Source organism: Nannospalax galili, unplaced genomic scaffold (genome assembly GCF_000622305.1).
Source record: "Nannospalax galili isolate Female #2095 unplaced genomic scaffold, S.galili_v1.0 scaffold220, whole genome shotgun sequence".
In the NCBI taxonomy this organism is placed as follows: domain Eukaryota; kingdom Metazoa; phylum Chordata; class Mammalia; order Rodentia; family Spalacidae; genus Nannospalax; species Nannospalax galili.
In genome coordinates, this window is record NW_008347891.1 from 1,325,106 (window position 1) to 1,336,049 (window position 10,944).

Genomic DNA, 10,944 nt, shown 5'->3' on the forward strand with positions numbered 1-10,944 from the left:
CCTGACTCTCAAACTTTTTAAAAAAAAATATTACTTTTACTTTATGTGTATGAGTGTATTGTCTGCATGTAGGTGTTATGCAATGCCCAGAGAGGCCAGAAGAGGGCATTGGATCCCCTGGAACTGGAGTTACAGATGGTTGTTAGCTGCTATGTGGATGCTGGGAATCGAACCCAGGTCCTCTGCAAGAACAGTCACTGCTCTTAACTGCTGATCCATCTCTCCAGCCCTGAGTCTGACTTTTTAATATGGTGAAACAGTGTTATCATCCACAAAGTCCACATTCAAGAATTATGCAATTGAGTTACAAAGAAAAAAAAAAAGCACACATAAAACAGTCTCATGTTTAAGTAAGTTAGGGCTTTGGGTTGGACTGCATTCATATTAAGTTATTCTTGGCTGCATGCAGCCAGATTTTGCCCACAGGGCACAGGATGGACAACACAGAGAAGCAGACAGAGACAGTTGAATGTATAAGAAAAAAATGTACAAAGCAAGAAAACTGTTTATGGGGATTTTTATTTGGGTGATGGTCTTCCAAAGAATCTGTTGATAAAAAGTTGCAAAATAAACATCAAGAAAATAGGAAAATAAAGGTTCCTTTCTATCTTTGAAATATCTGGATCAGTCTCTTGCTCTCAAGATCTGGAAAGAGTTTCTCTTTTATAGTTTGACTAGATAATTCAAGAGCCATTTGTCTTGTGAAGTCTTCCAGTCTACCTTGGGTTGCAGGCTTCTGTGTACTGGGCATGCTCACAGGTATGTATGTGTGTGCCCCTCACCCAGTCACCCCTAGAGTCAGCCTGGGATGGAGAGGCAGGGCGATGCTTCCTCTCTGCTGTGGTTTGAATATGAAATGTCCCCATAGGCTTGTGTGTTGGAACACTTGTTCCACTGGTGGCTCTGTTTTGAAAGATTGTGGAACCTTTGAGAGATGGAGCCTTGTTGGAGGAAGTGAGTCACTGGGGGTGGGTCTTGAGTCTTGAGGTTTTCTTTTAATTTAAAAAGTTACATTTGTTTCCAGGTATGGTGGCCCAACTCTTTAATCCCAGCACTCAGGAGGCAGAGGCAGGCAGATCTCTGTGAGTTTAAAGCCAGCCTGGTCTATGTTGTGAGTTCCAGGACAGCTGGGACCAAAAAAAAAAAAGTTACATTTGTTTAATTAATTAACTAATTTGTGTGTGTGTGTATGTGTGTGTGTGTGTGTGTGTGTGTGTGTGTGCATGTGTGTGACATCTGGAGGTCAGAGGACAATGTGGGAGTCAGTTCTCTCCTCCTGTCATATGAGTTCCAGATATCCAGCTCAGGTTGTCAGTCTTGGCAACAAACACCTTTTCCCACTGACTGAGCCATCTGTTCTTGCTGGTCTGCTCTTGAGACTTTACAGCTCAACTCCACTTTCTGTCTGCTCTCCTTCCTGGCTGCCAATACAATGTGGTCTGTGGTCAGCTGCCTGAAGCTTCTGTTGCCCCTGCCTTGCCCACCAGGATGGACTGTATCCTCTTGAACTGTGAGCCCAAATAAACCCTCTCTTAAATTGCTTCTTATCAGGTATTTGGTCACAACAAGAAAAGTGGCTAATACACTTTCCAAACTCAGGGTCTGGGGAAGAGCCACATTGAGTAGAAGGTGCAGAGGAGGATCTATGAGGGTCTGAGAAGGGGTGGCTGTGGTTGGTGGTGTATTTTCTCTCTTCCTGCTGGCTGTATACAGAATCCTAAGGTGTGGGAGAGAGAACTGGGCAGCTTGACACAGGTGTGAAAGGCTCATGTGGGCAAGAACGTTGCCTTATACTAGGTAAACAATGTCCAGTGGTGTTTAAGAACATAGCCAGGCATGGTGGCACATACCTTTAATCCTAGCATCTGGGAGGGAGAGACAGGAGGATCTCTGTGAGCCTGGTCTACATAGCAAATTCCAGGCCAACCAGAGCTATACAGTGAGGCTCTGTCTCAAAATAACAGCAACAAATAAGTAAAATAAAATAATAAAAATAAAATATTTTTAAAAAGAAGATTTAAAAAAAAAACTTAGGGGTGGGAGAGATGGCTCAGGGGTTAAGAGCACTGGCTGCTCTTGCAGAGGACTTGGGTTCAGTTACCAGCACCCACGTGGCAGCTAACAACCATCTGTAACTCCAGTTCCAAGGGGTTGGACACCCTCTTCTGACTTCCACAGGCACTGTATAACACAGGTGCACCTACTACATGCAAGCAATGTTCATACATATAAAATTAAAAAAATATATTTTTAAACCCCAGAACCTGGCATTTTCCTAAAGTTCATTTACAACTAAAAAAGTCTTTGAAATAATAATGATAATAAAAATAAAATAAAGGTATGTTAGGATAGTATTAAAGGTCCATTAAGGAAAAAAACTTGTCAGAGATCTGGCCTGGGTGGAAATCTAATTTTCCAGTTGGGCCAGGTCAATCATGTGGCCAAAAGCCCACTCCAAGGAAGGCGGGTTCACCTCAAGCCATGCTAAAGAGAAGGGTGGAATCTTTGGTTCTTTAATGAGAGCATGCTTTCCTTTCCAGAATTCCCACCTCTAGTGCAGTAGTTGATCAGGCTGCAGCCTTGAAGCTTTGTAAGTCAGCCTGCTTTTCCGAATTACTCAGAAAAGCGTAACCTCTCCTTGTCTTCTTCCTGTCTCTTTTCTAGGCCTGCTTTCCCTAACAGTTGGGCTTCCTTACTTTTTCCATAAAGCCCCCTTCCCTGCCATGTGCCTGCACGTCCACCATGTGTCTGATCTCCACGCCAACTCAAAAGGACTGGCTTTTTTCCTTCTCCGTCCTCCTTTTCTGGACAGCTGCTAAATTCTCCAGCTTGCCTGTCCTGGGAATTTTTCTTTTAAATGCTAATAAAATTGTCCTCAAGCTTCCATTCTTAAATTCTTTAACTAATGAATCTAAGAGCCCTAAGAGGGAACCTCAGTTTCCTGGTTCAGTTACAGGGACTGGGGGGAAGACACAGTGGGTGAAGTGCTTGCCCCACCAGCATGCATACCTGAGTACAGATCCCCAGCACCCAACTTAAAGCCAGGTGTGACAGCATACCTGTAACCCCAGCATTGAGGAGGTGGAAACAGAAAGCTCTCTGGGGCTTGCTGGCCAGTTAGTCTAGCAGGATTGGCAAGATGCAGGTGCAGTGACAGACCCTGTCTCAAAAAAATAAGGTGGATAGGGCTTAGTGGGTAGAGGCACTTGTGAACAAGCCTGACTTGAGTTTGATCCCTGGTACTCACGGTTGAAGGACAGAACTGACTCCAGAAAGTTGTCCTCTGACCTCTACATGCCAACTGTGGCATGTGTGCTCTCTCACACACACATCACATGTATGCATACACAATAACAATTAAAAATACAGTTTGTGGTTTTTCGTTTCTGTTGTTTTGAGGGAGGATCTCACTATGTATCTCTGGTTGTCCTGGAACTCACTATGTAGAACAGGCTGGCCTTGAACTCACAGAGATCCACCTGCCTCTGCCTCCTGAGTACTGGGATTTAAGGTACACACTACCATGCCCAGCCTTAAAAATACACTAAAAAAAGATGAAAAGTGATCAAGGAGAACATCCAACACTGATCTCCACACACACCTCTACACAAGTGCACATACCAAGCATGTACACACAAAAAATAAAATGATAGTTTCTTGACCCACAGAAAAGTGCTTGAAATAGTAAGTACTATTTCTAAGGCAATGTTAAGAATTTTATAATCTTTTTAAATTAATTGTTTTTATTTTTTGTTATTGAGACAGTTTTTCAAGTCGGAAATATTCTTACTGAATTATCTTATGGGTTAAGAGAAGCAGTTGTCATCGAGTTGTTCTGGGCATTTCCAGTTTATTTGTGCATAAATAAATGACACTGAATAGCACTTAACAGACAATTATATCCAAGAGGTTCATTTGTAAATGTAGAAGAGGACATAAGCAGAGGGCTCGGTATGAGAATGGGGCAAAAAGCAGCTCACCGAGACTCTCAGGGGCCCCTTCTGATCTCCCTGAAAGGGACTGTGTAAAGAGGCAGTGGAGCATGCCTGTAATCCCAGAGAACTGGAGGCTAAGGCGGGAGGATTCCTGAGAATTTGAGACCAGCCTGGGCTATATAGTATCAGCCTAGTGGAGCTACAAAGCAAGACTGTCTTAAAAAACAGGAACAAATAAAAAAACCCTGGGAGGTGCTGGAGTTCAAAGTCAGCCTCCGATATATATATATATAAAAAAAATATATAAAGTTTAATGACGGCCTAGGCCTCATGAGACCCATTTAAACAAAAAACAAAAACCCAGGGGGTATGGAGATGGCTCAGCAGTTAAGAGCACTTGCTGATCTTGCAGAGGATCTGGGTTTAGTTCCCAACACCCATGTGGCAACTCACAAATGCCTGTAACTCCAATTTTGGGGGTCCTGATGCCCTCTTTTGGTCTTCAAGGACACTTGCACAAATGTGGTGCACATACAGACAAGCAGGCACAGGTACATAAAAATAATAAAATATTAAAATCTTTCAAAAAGTTTTTTTAAAGTAAACTAAAAAGAGGTCACAAGTGGACGTGGTGGTATTGAGGTGATAAACGTAGGAATGTGGGCTATAGAGCAGAGTAATGGGCAGAAAGAAAATACCATCTCTTTTTGGAGTGTATTAGATTAAAATAAAATTATCATTTTTTACAGGTCTGTCATGGGAGGAATTATTACAAGCAAGTGGGTCATTTTTAACCAGGCTATTGGCACTACACCACATTCGGTGGGCTCATTATAATGAGAACCAAAGGGGGATGTGACTAGTTAAAACTAAAGTTTCCATCTTTCCCCAAAGGGGGACCGAGCGGCTGGCACTCAGAGGGCCACTAGAGGGCGCGCCGGGGACCAGGAGGCGGCAGGGGAGGTCAGCTAGTATAGACAGCAGAACCAGGAACCACAGCTGGCCTCACACCAGATTAGGGAGAACTAAAGAGTAAAGCCCTCAGTGGGCCCGGACGGTGCTGGGCGGCGTCGCTACTACGATCTTGTCCAACTGATATTAATATCCTATGAATGTCCCCATTTCACTGGGACATTCGGTTTTGTGTGTCTGACAGGGTTTCATGTAGCCCAAGCTGGCCTCGGACGGACCTGAAGGATGACCTTGAACTTCTCATCCCTCTGTGTCCAACACCCCGAACACCCGAGGTGTGGTATTACAGGTGTGTGCCACCGTGCTCGGGTTCTGTTGTGCTGAGAATTGAACCCAGGGCCATACGCACGCTCTACCCACTGAGCTACATCCCCAGTCTTGAAAGTGAGCTAAATGTTGATGGGGACTCCGTGCAGCCCAAATTTGAGCAAACCGTAGTCAGTCTCACCCCTCGCACCCCTCCTCTTCTTTCCCTTTCTCCATAGTCAAGGAGAAGGGGACTCTCTAATCCCCAACCAGCACCCCAGGCATCCTTGTTAATGACCTTAAGCCGGAACCAACTTTTCCGCCGGAAGAAACGGCTTAATTGGTAGGCAGAGTTGAGCTCCTAAACCCTCTTCAAGCGGTGGCAGCCTGAGCCTAGAAATGGCCGTGTCCGCTTCCTATCTGTGCATCCTTTCGCGTCAGGATACTGAATCCGAGCGGCTCCCGGGGCCTCAGCATCCGCAGCCCTGGTCAAGCCGCCCGGGATGCCGCCGGGCGCTGCACCCTCCGAGCCTCCATCCCCGCCAGGCAACGAGCGCTCTGCAGCCCAGCGGGTACCCGGGACGCGCGCGCCGCCCTGGACCTGGGCATCATCGTCCGCAAGCTCGGGAACCCCGGTGGGAGGCCTTGGCACGACCACCCGACCCGGGCCCTCTTCCTCCATCTTCCCGGGTCTGTCGCCGTCCCTGGGGAGCCTCGGCCACTCGGATCCACCCGGACCCGCCCATACCCGCCCGTACCCGCCGGTACCCGCCGGCTCCGAGGTACCCCAGCGCGGCGCATCCCCCGCCGCAGCGCGGCGCAGCCCCGGGACACTCACCGCGCGCAGCCGACGGGGCTGCGGCCTCACTCGGCTCCCGGCCTCGACCCGCGCACTCGCAGCTGGGCTCGGAGCTCCCAGGGCCGCGGGGCGTGGGGGTGGATGGCAGTGTCTCCCAGCATCCTGGAGAAGCGGTGCCCGGGCTCTGCGCCCTGTTTGGTGCGCTCGGTGCGGGACTCCCCGCTCGCCCTCCGCGCGGCCGGGCCAGGTGAACGTTCCGCCGAGCTTCGATCTGGATGCCTCGGTCCGGGCGGCTTTTAAAAGGGTGCGTTTTGGAGCTATCCGAGCCTACCCCGAGCTTCCTTCCAATCGGTGCAATTTCAGATCTCCACGCTGGCTCATTCCTATACCGGCTAATTCTGGTTTGGCAGGAAGGGGGAAAAAAATGCGGGCATCTCACAGGCACACTCTTGTGGCCGATTGAAGTTTATCGCCTTGGCTGAGATTCGCTGATGCTGTGTACATTTGTAACCTCAGGAAATTAACAGAAACCTCCAGGATGAGGGGGAGACTAGGCTTACCTTCCATTGTTTTTCTGGAATTGGAGGGAAGTGATGAATCAGACCCTTACCTGAGTCTCGGCCACAAAAAGTAGCAGTTTGTAGAGTGAAGAGAACAGGAATCCCAATACCACCACAGTGGACTGAAATTCCTCATCTTTGTCCTAGCCTGGGTACCACCCTCCTGTCTTTCTGCAGTACCTGTTACCCACATTCATGGGCACTTGACACAATGTTTTGCCCTTGGAAAGTTTTCAGTATTTTTAAATAAATGAAGCAGGCGCTCTTTTACCTAACCTGACCAGTTCTGTACTTTCCTATGGCTGTTGTTATAAATTACCGCGGAGGCTGAAAGCAACACAAAGTCATTATTTTACAGTTCAGGCAGTCAGAATCTGAAATGGGTCTTGCGGCATAGCTCAAAGCTGTCGCTCTGAAGGCTGTGTTCTTCCTGGCCGCTCTAGCTGTGAGAACCACCAACTTCTGCAGCCTGCCCACACTTGGCTGGCAGCCACTGCCTCTTCTTCAAAACTATCTAACATTGCATCATTCTGTCTGTCTTGGGTACTTATGTCACCTGCTGTCTCCTCTATTTTGCGTCCCTTTTCTGCCTTTTAGTTTCATATTGTGTGCGTGTGTGTGTATTTGCACTTGCAAGCTAGCTGTGACACAGCATGTGTGTAAAGGTCAGAGGACAGCCTAAGGGAGTCTTTTCTTTTACCATGTGGATTCTGGGATTGAACTCAGGTCATCAGGCTTGGGAGACAAATGCCCTTAACTGAGCAATCTCTCCAGCCCCTTTCTCATGCTTTGAAGGACCCTGGCATTATGTTGGTCCTGCCTGGATAATTCACACATCTTTCTATTTTAAGACCAGCTGACTAGCAACTGTACTTCCATCTGCTACCTTGATTCTCCTTCTGCCATTTAAGGTAACACAGTCACAGTTTCCAGGGACTACTATATACATCTCCTTAGGGGACCATCATGTTGCCTGCCATGAATTTCCTCCCTTCCCTCCATCTTTCCCTTCTTTCCTCCTTCCCCCTCCCTCTCCTCTTTTTCCTTCTTTCCTTCCAAAAGAAGTTCAATTGTGTTTTATATTGTTTCCTACCTCAATTCTTTAAAAGCATTTTCTTTTTTTGAGACAGGGTCTTATGCATCCCAGGCTGTCTTAGAACTCACCATATAACAGAGGATGGCTTTGAACTTCAGATCCTCCTGCTTCTGTCTCCACATTGCTGGGATTATAGACATACACCATCATGCCCAGTATATGCAGTGCTGGGGGTCAAACCCAGGGTTTTGTGCATGCTAGACAATCACTCTACCAATTGGGCTACATCCCAGCCCTACTGCATCAACTCTAGGTTACAGAATAATGAGATGATTGTGAAAAACTGGGGCCTAATGAGGATGATTGTGGAGTACTAGACAGAGGTGGTCTAAATAACAGTGATAAGAGAAATGGATAGTGCATAGTCTCTTGGGCTGTTGAATGTCACTCATTCCAACCAGGATTTTGACAGCAAGACAAGATTGGGGTTTCAAGACAGGTACACACATGTAATTCCATCACTTGAGGTACATGAGACCTTGTCTCAGAGCTGGGCATGATGGTGCACGCCTTTAATCTCAGTATTCAGGAGGCAGAGGCAAGTGAATCTCTGTGCATTCCAGGACCACCTGGGTTGTATAGGGAGTTCCAAGCCAGCCAGGGCTACATAATGAGATCCTGTCTCAAAAGCAAACAACAACTCCCAAAACAAAACCCAAAGGTGAGGTTCTAATTAAGTATCTTAAATGCAGATGATCTGTTTTTTTTTTTTAAAGAAAATTTAAATTTATTTTAATTTTATGTGTATGAATGTTTGTGCCTGTGTGTGTTTAAGTGCACACATGAGTGAAATGCCCACAGAAGCCAGAAGAGGGCTTTAGATTCCCTGGAACTGGAGTTATGGATGGTTGTTAGCTGCCACGTGAGTACTGGGAACCAAACCCAGGTCCTTTGTAAGAGTAGCCAGTGCTCTTAACTGATCAGCCATTGTATCAGTCAGGTTCTCTAAAGAAACAGAACAGGTAGAATGAATATATATAGATCATATATGATATATAATATATATGCTATATATCATATTATATATATATATAGAGGGGGGGGATTTATCAGATTAGCTCACAGGATAGAGTCCGAGTAGTCCAACAATGGCTGCACCACACTGGAGAGACTGAGAATGCAGTAGTCGCTCAGTCCATGAGGCTGGATGTCTCAGAAGTCCCAATCTGGTGCTGAAGGTCTGACGAATTCCAAAAGATAGGCTAGTGTTCAGTCTACAGCAGCAAGACGAACTCACCAGCGAGAGAGAAGGCATGTGGCAAAAAGCAAATGCTCTCCTCTGCCATGGCTTTCTATATGAGCTGCCATCAGAAGGGTGTGTCTTCCAGCTTCAGATGATCCAGTCAAGAAGATCTCTCTCATTTCAGTTAATCCCAGATCCAGTCAAGTTGACACCCAGGATTAGCCATCATAGCCATCTTGCCAGGCCCTAACCCATTTGCTTTTAAAAGGGGTGTTATGACTTTGAATTGAATGTGAAATGTCCCCTACAGGTTCATGTATTTGAACACGTGGTCCCCAGTTGACTGTGCTGTTTTGGGAGGTGTTAAGACATGTGGTCTAGCTGGCAGAGGTGACTGACGGAGCAGGCTTTGGAGACTGTTTCTGTTTCTGGTGCTGGGGTGAGCTCTCTACTTCCTGATCCACAAAGATGTGAAGAGCCTCGTCTCTTGCTCCCTCTGCTGTGGATGGAGTCTCTCCTCTGCCATGCCTTCCTTGTCAAAATAGACTGTACCCCTCAAACCCTTAGCCAACTAAATCCTTCTTCCCTTACATGGCTTCTGTCCAGTATTTTGTCACAGTGCAAAGAAAAGTAGCTAATACAAGAGATCTATAAAAATCAAGACCTCCTGCTTCCAATCCTGTAATCTTGCAGGTTTATCCCAGGATGACTTAGCATGGATCTGGGGAACCATCACCTCAAGTAACACCCAAACCCTTATCCTATCCATGTCCCCAGGGCCTTTCATGGATAAATCTGTGCTGTGGACTGTGGATGGATACCCCGCATCTACACTGATACTGTTTCTTCCAGTCATTCATCTTCACTGGTAGCTCTGTTCCTACCTGCCCAGTGGCCTCTCATTGGCACAGGCTGGTTGCAAGCAGCATATCCTCGCATCCCCAACCAAGGGGCTGAGCTGGGATTCATGAGTTAGAATATTTGGGGTAAAAAAAAATTCACTATCAATGAAAATGACAAGCATTTATTTATTTTTCTTTTATGTGTCTGAGTGCCTGCATGTATGTACATGCACTGCGTACAAGCCTGGTGTCTAAAAGGGAGTCCCAGCCCCTGGAACTGGGCTTTGTGAGCCACTATGTGGGTACCAGGAACTGAATCCTGTTCCTCTGCAATAGGAGCAAGTGCTGTTAACTTTGGAGCTGTCTCTCCATCCCCAAAGGCAAGTATTAAACTCTTTCTATGAGCCAGAAGCAAGGAGTCTGACATCGTGGAATTTTTAGTGATTTGAGCTATTGTTCCATGGCAAAAAATTTCCCTTAACTGAATCCTAACCTCAACCTTGAACTAACATGATTTCGGAGCTGCCTCTAAATGTTTCCCCCTCACTTCCAATCATGCATTCAGGCAATTCAGGCAACTTCATGACTGGAGTTGCTGTGGAACTTGGATGATCAATGCCTTAATGGGCACAGATTAGGCTGAGTGGAATAGACTCAGCTTTTGAGGAAATTGTTAACACAGAACATTGAAGGTTTTGGAGAAATGTCCTGCAGTATTTCTTCCATGACCTGATATTTATAGCCAGTCCAGACATGCAGATGGTATGAAATTTGCCTGTTTATCCAGGGCCATGTTCATGGTTTAGTGCTGAGAGGCAGAAGGCCTCCCTAAAGGTCACTCTAACCACTTCCACTGGGTGTTCTGTAAGAAGCTCTAAACAGGGCATTTAGGCAAAAATTAATAAATAAAATTTAAAAATGTAAAAAATTAGAGCCAACTCCGCAGATAAAACCACTTGCCTCCAAGCCTGACAACCTGAGTTTGATTCCCAGGATCCACATGATGGAAAGAGAGAATTGACCCCCAAAAGTTGTCCTTTGACCTACACACACACACACACACACACACACACACACACACCATGGTATGTGAGACATGGCATGTGTGTGTGTGTGTGTGTGTGCATATACACACAAAATAACTAAATAAAAATGTAATTAAAAAGAAAAAGAAAAACAGCAAATTTAGAACATCAGTTATCTTCGAAAGGAAGCACCAATATGTTTTAAGTTTATAAAAATTTTGTTTAGCAACATTTGTAAGTTTTTGGTTTTTTTTTGGTTTTTTTTTTTTGTTTTTTTTTAGACAAG

General features: G+C 45.9%; 1 protein-coding gene across 3 annotated transcripts in view; it reads right to left on the reverse strand.

Annotated features, from left to right (window-relative positions):
• Slc16a14 (solute carrier family 16 member 14) overlaps nucleotides 1-10,944 on the reverse strand; it is a 30,705-nt gene that overhangs the window by 17,769 nt on the left and 1,992 nt on the right. For 2 of the 3 annotated variants that reach the window (XM_008844469.3, XM_008844468.3), the window contains exon 1: nucleotides 5,992-6,956. The gene's annotated coding sequence lies outside the window, so the exon portion shown is untranslated. Of the gene's footprint in view, nucleotides 1-5,991; nucleotides 6,957-10,944 lie in introns of those variants that run through there. The other variant, XM_017800961.2, reaches the window with a different exon arrangement.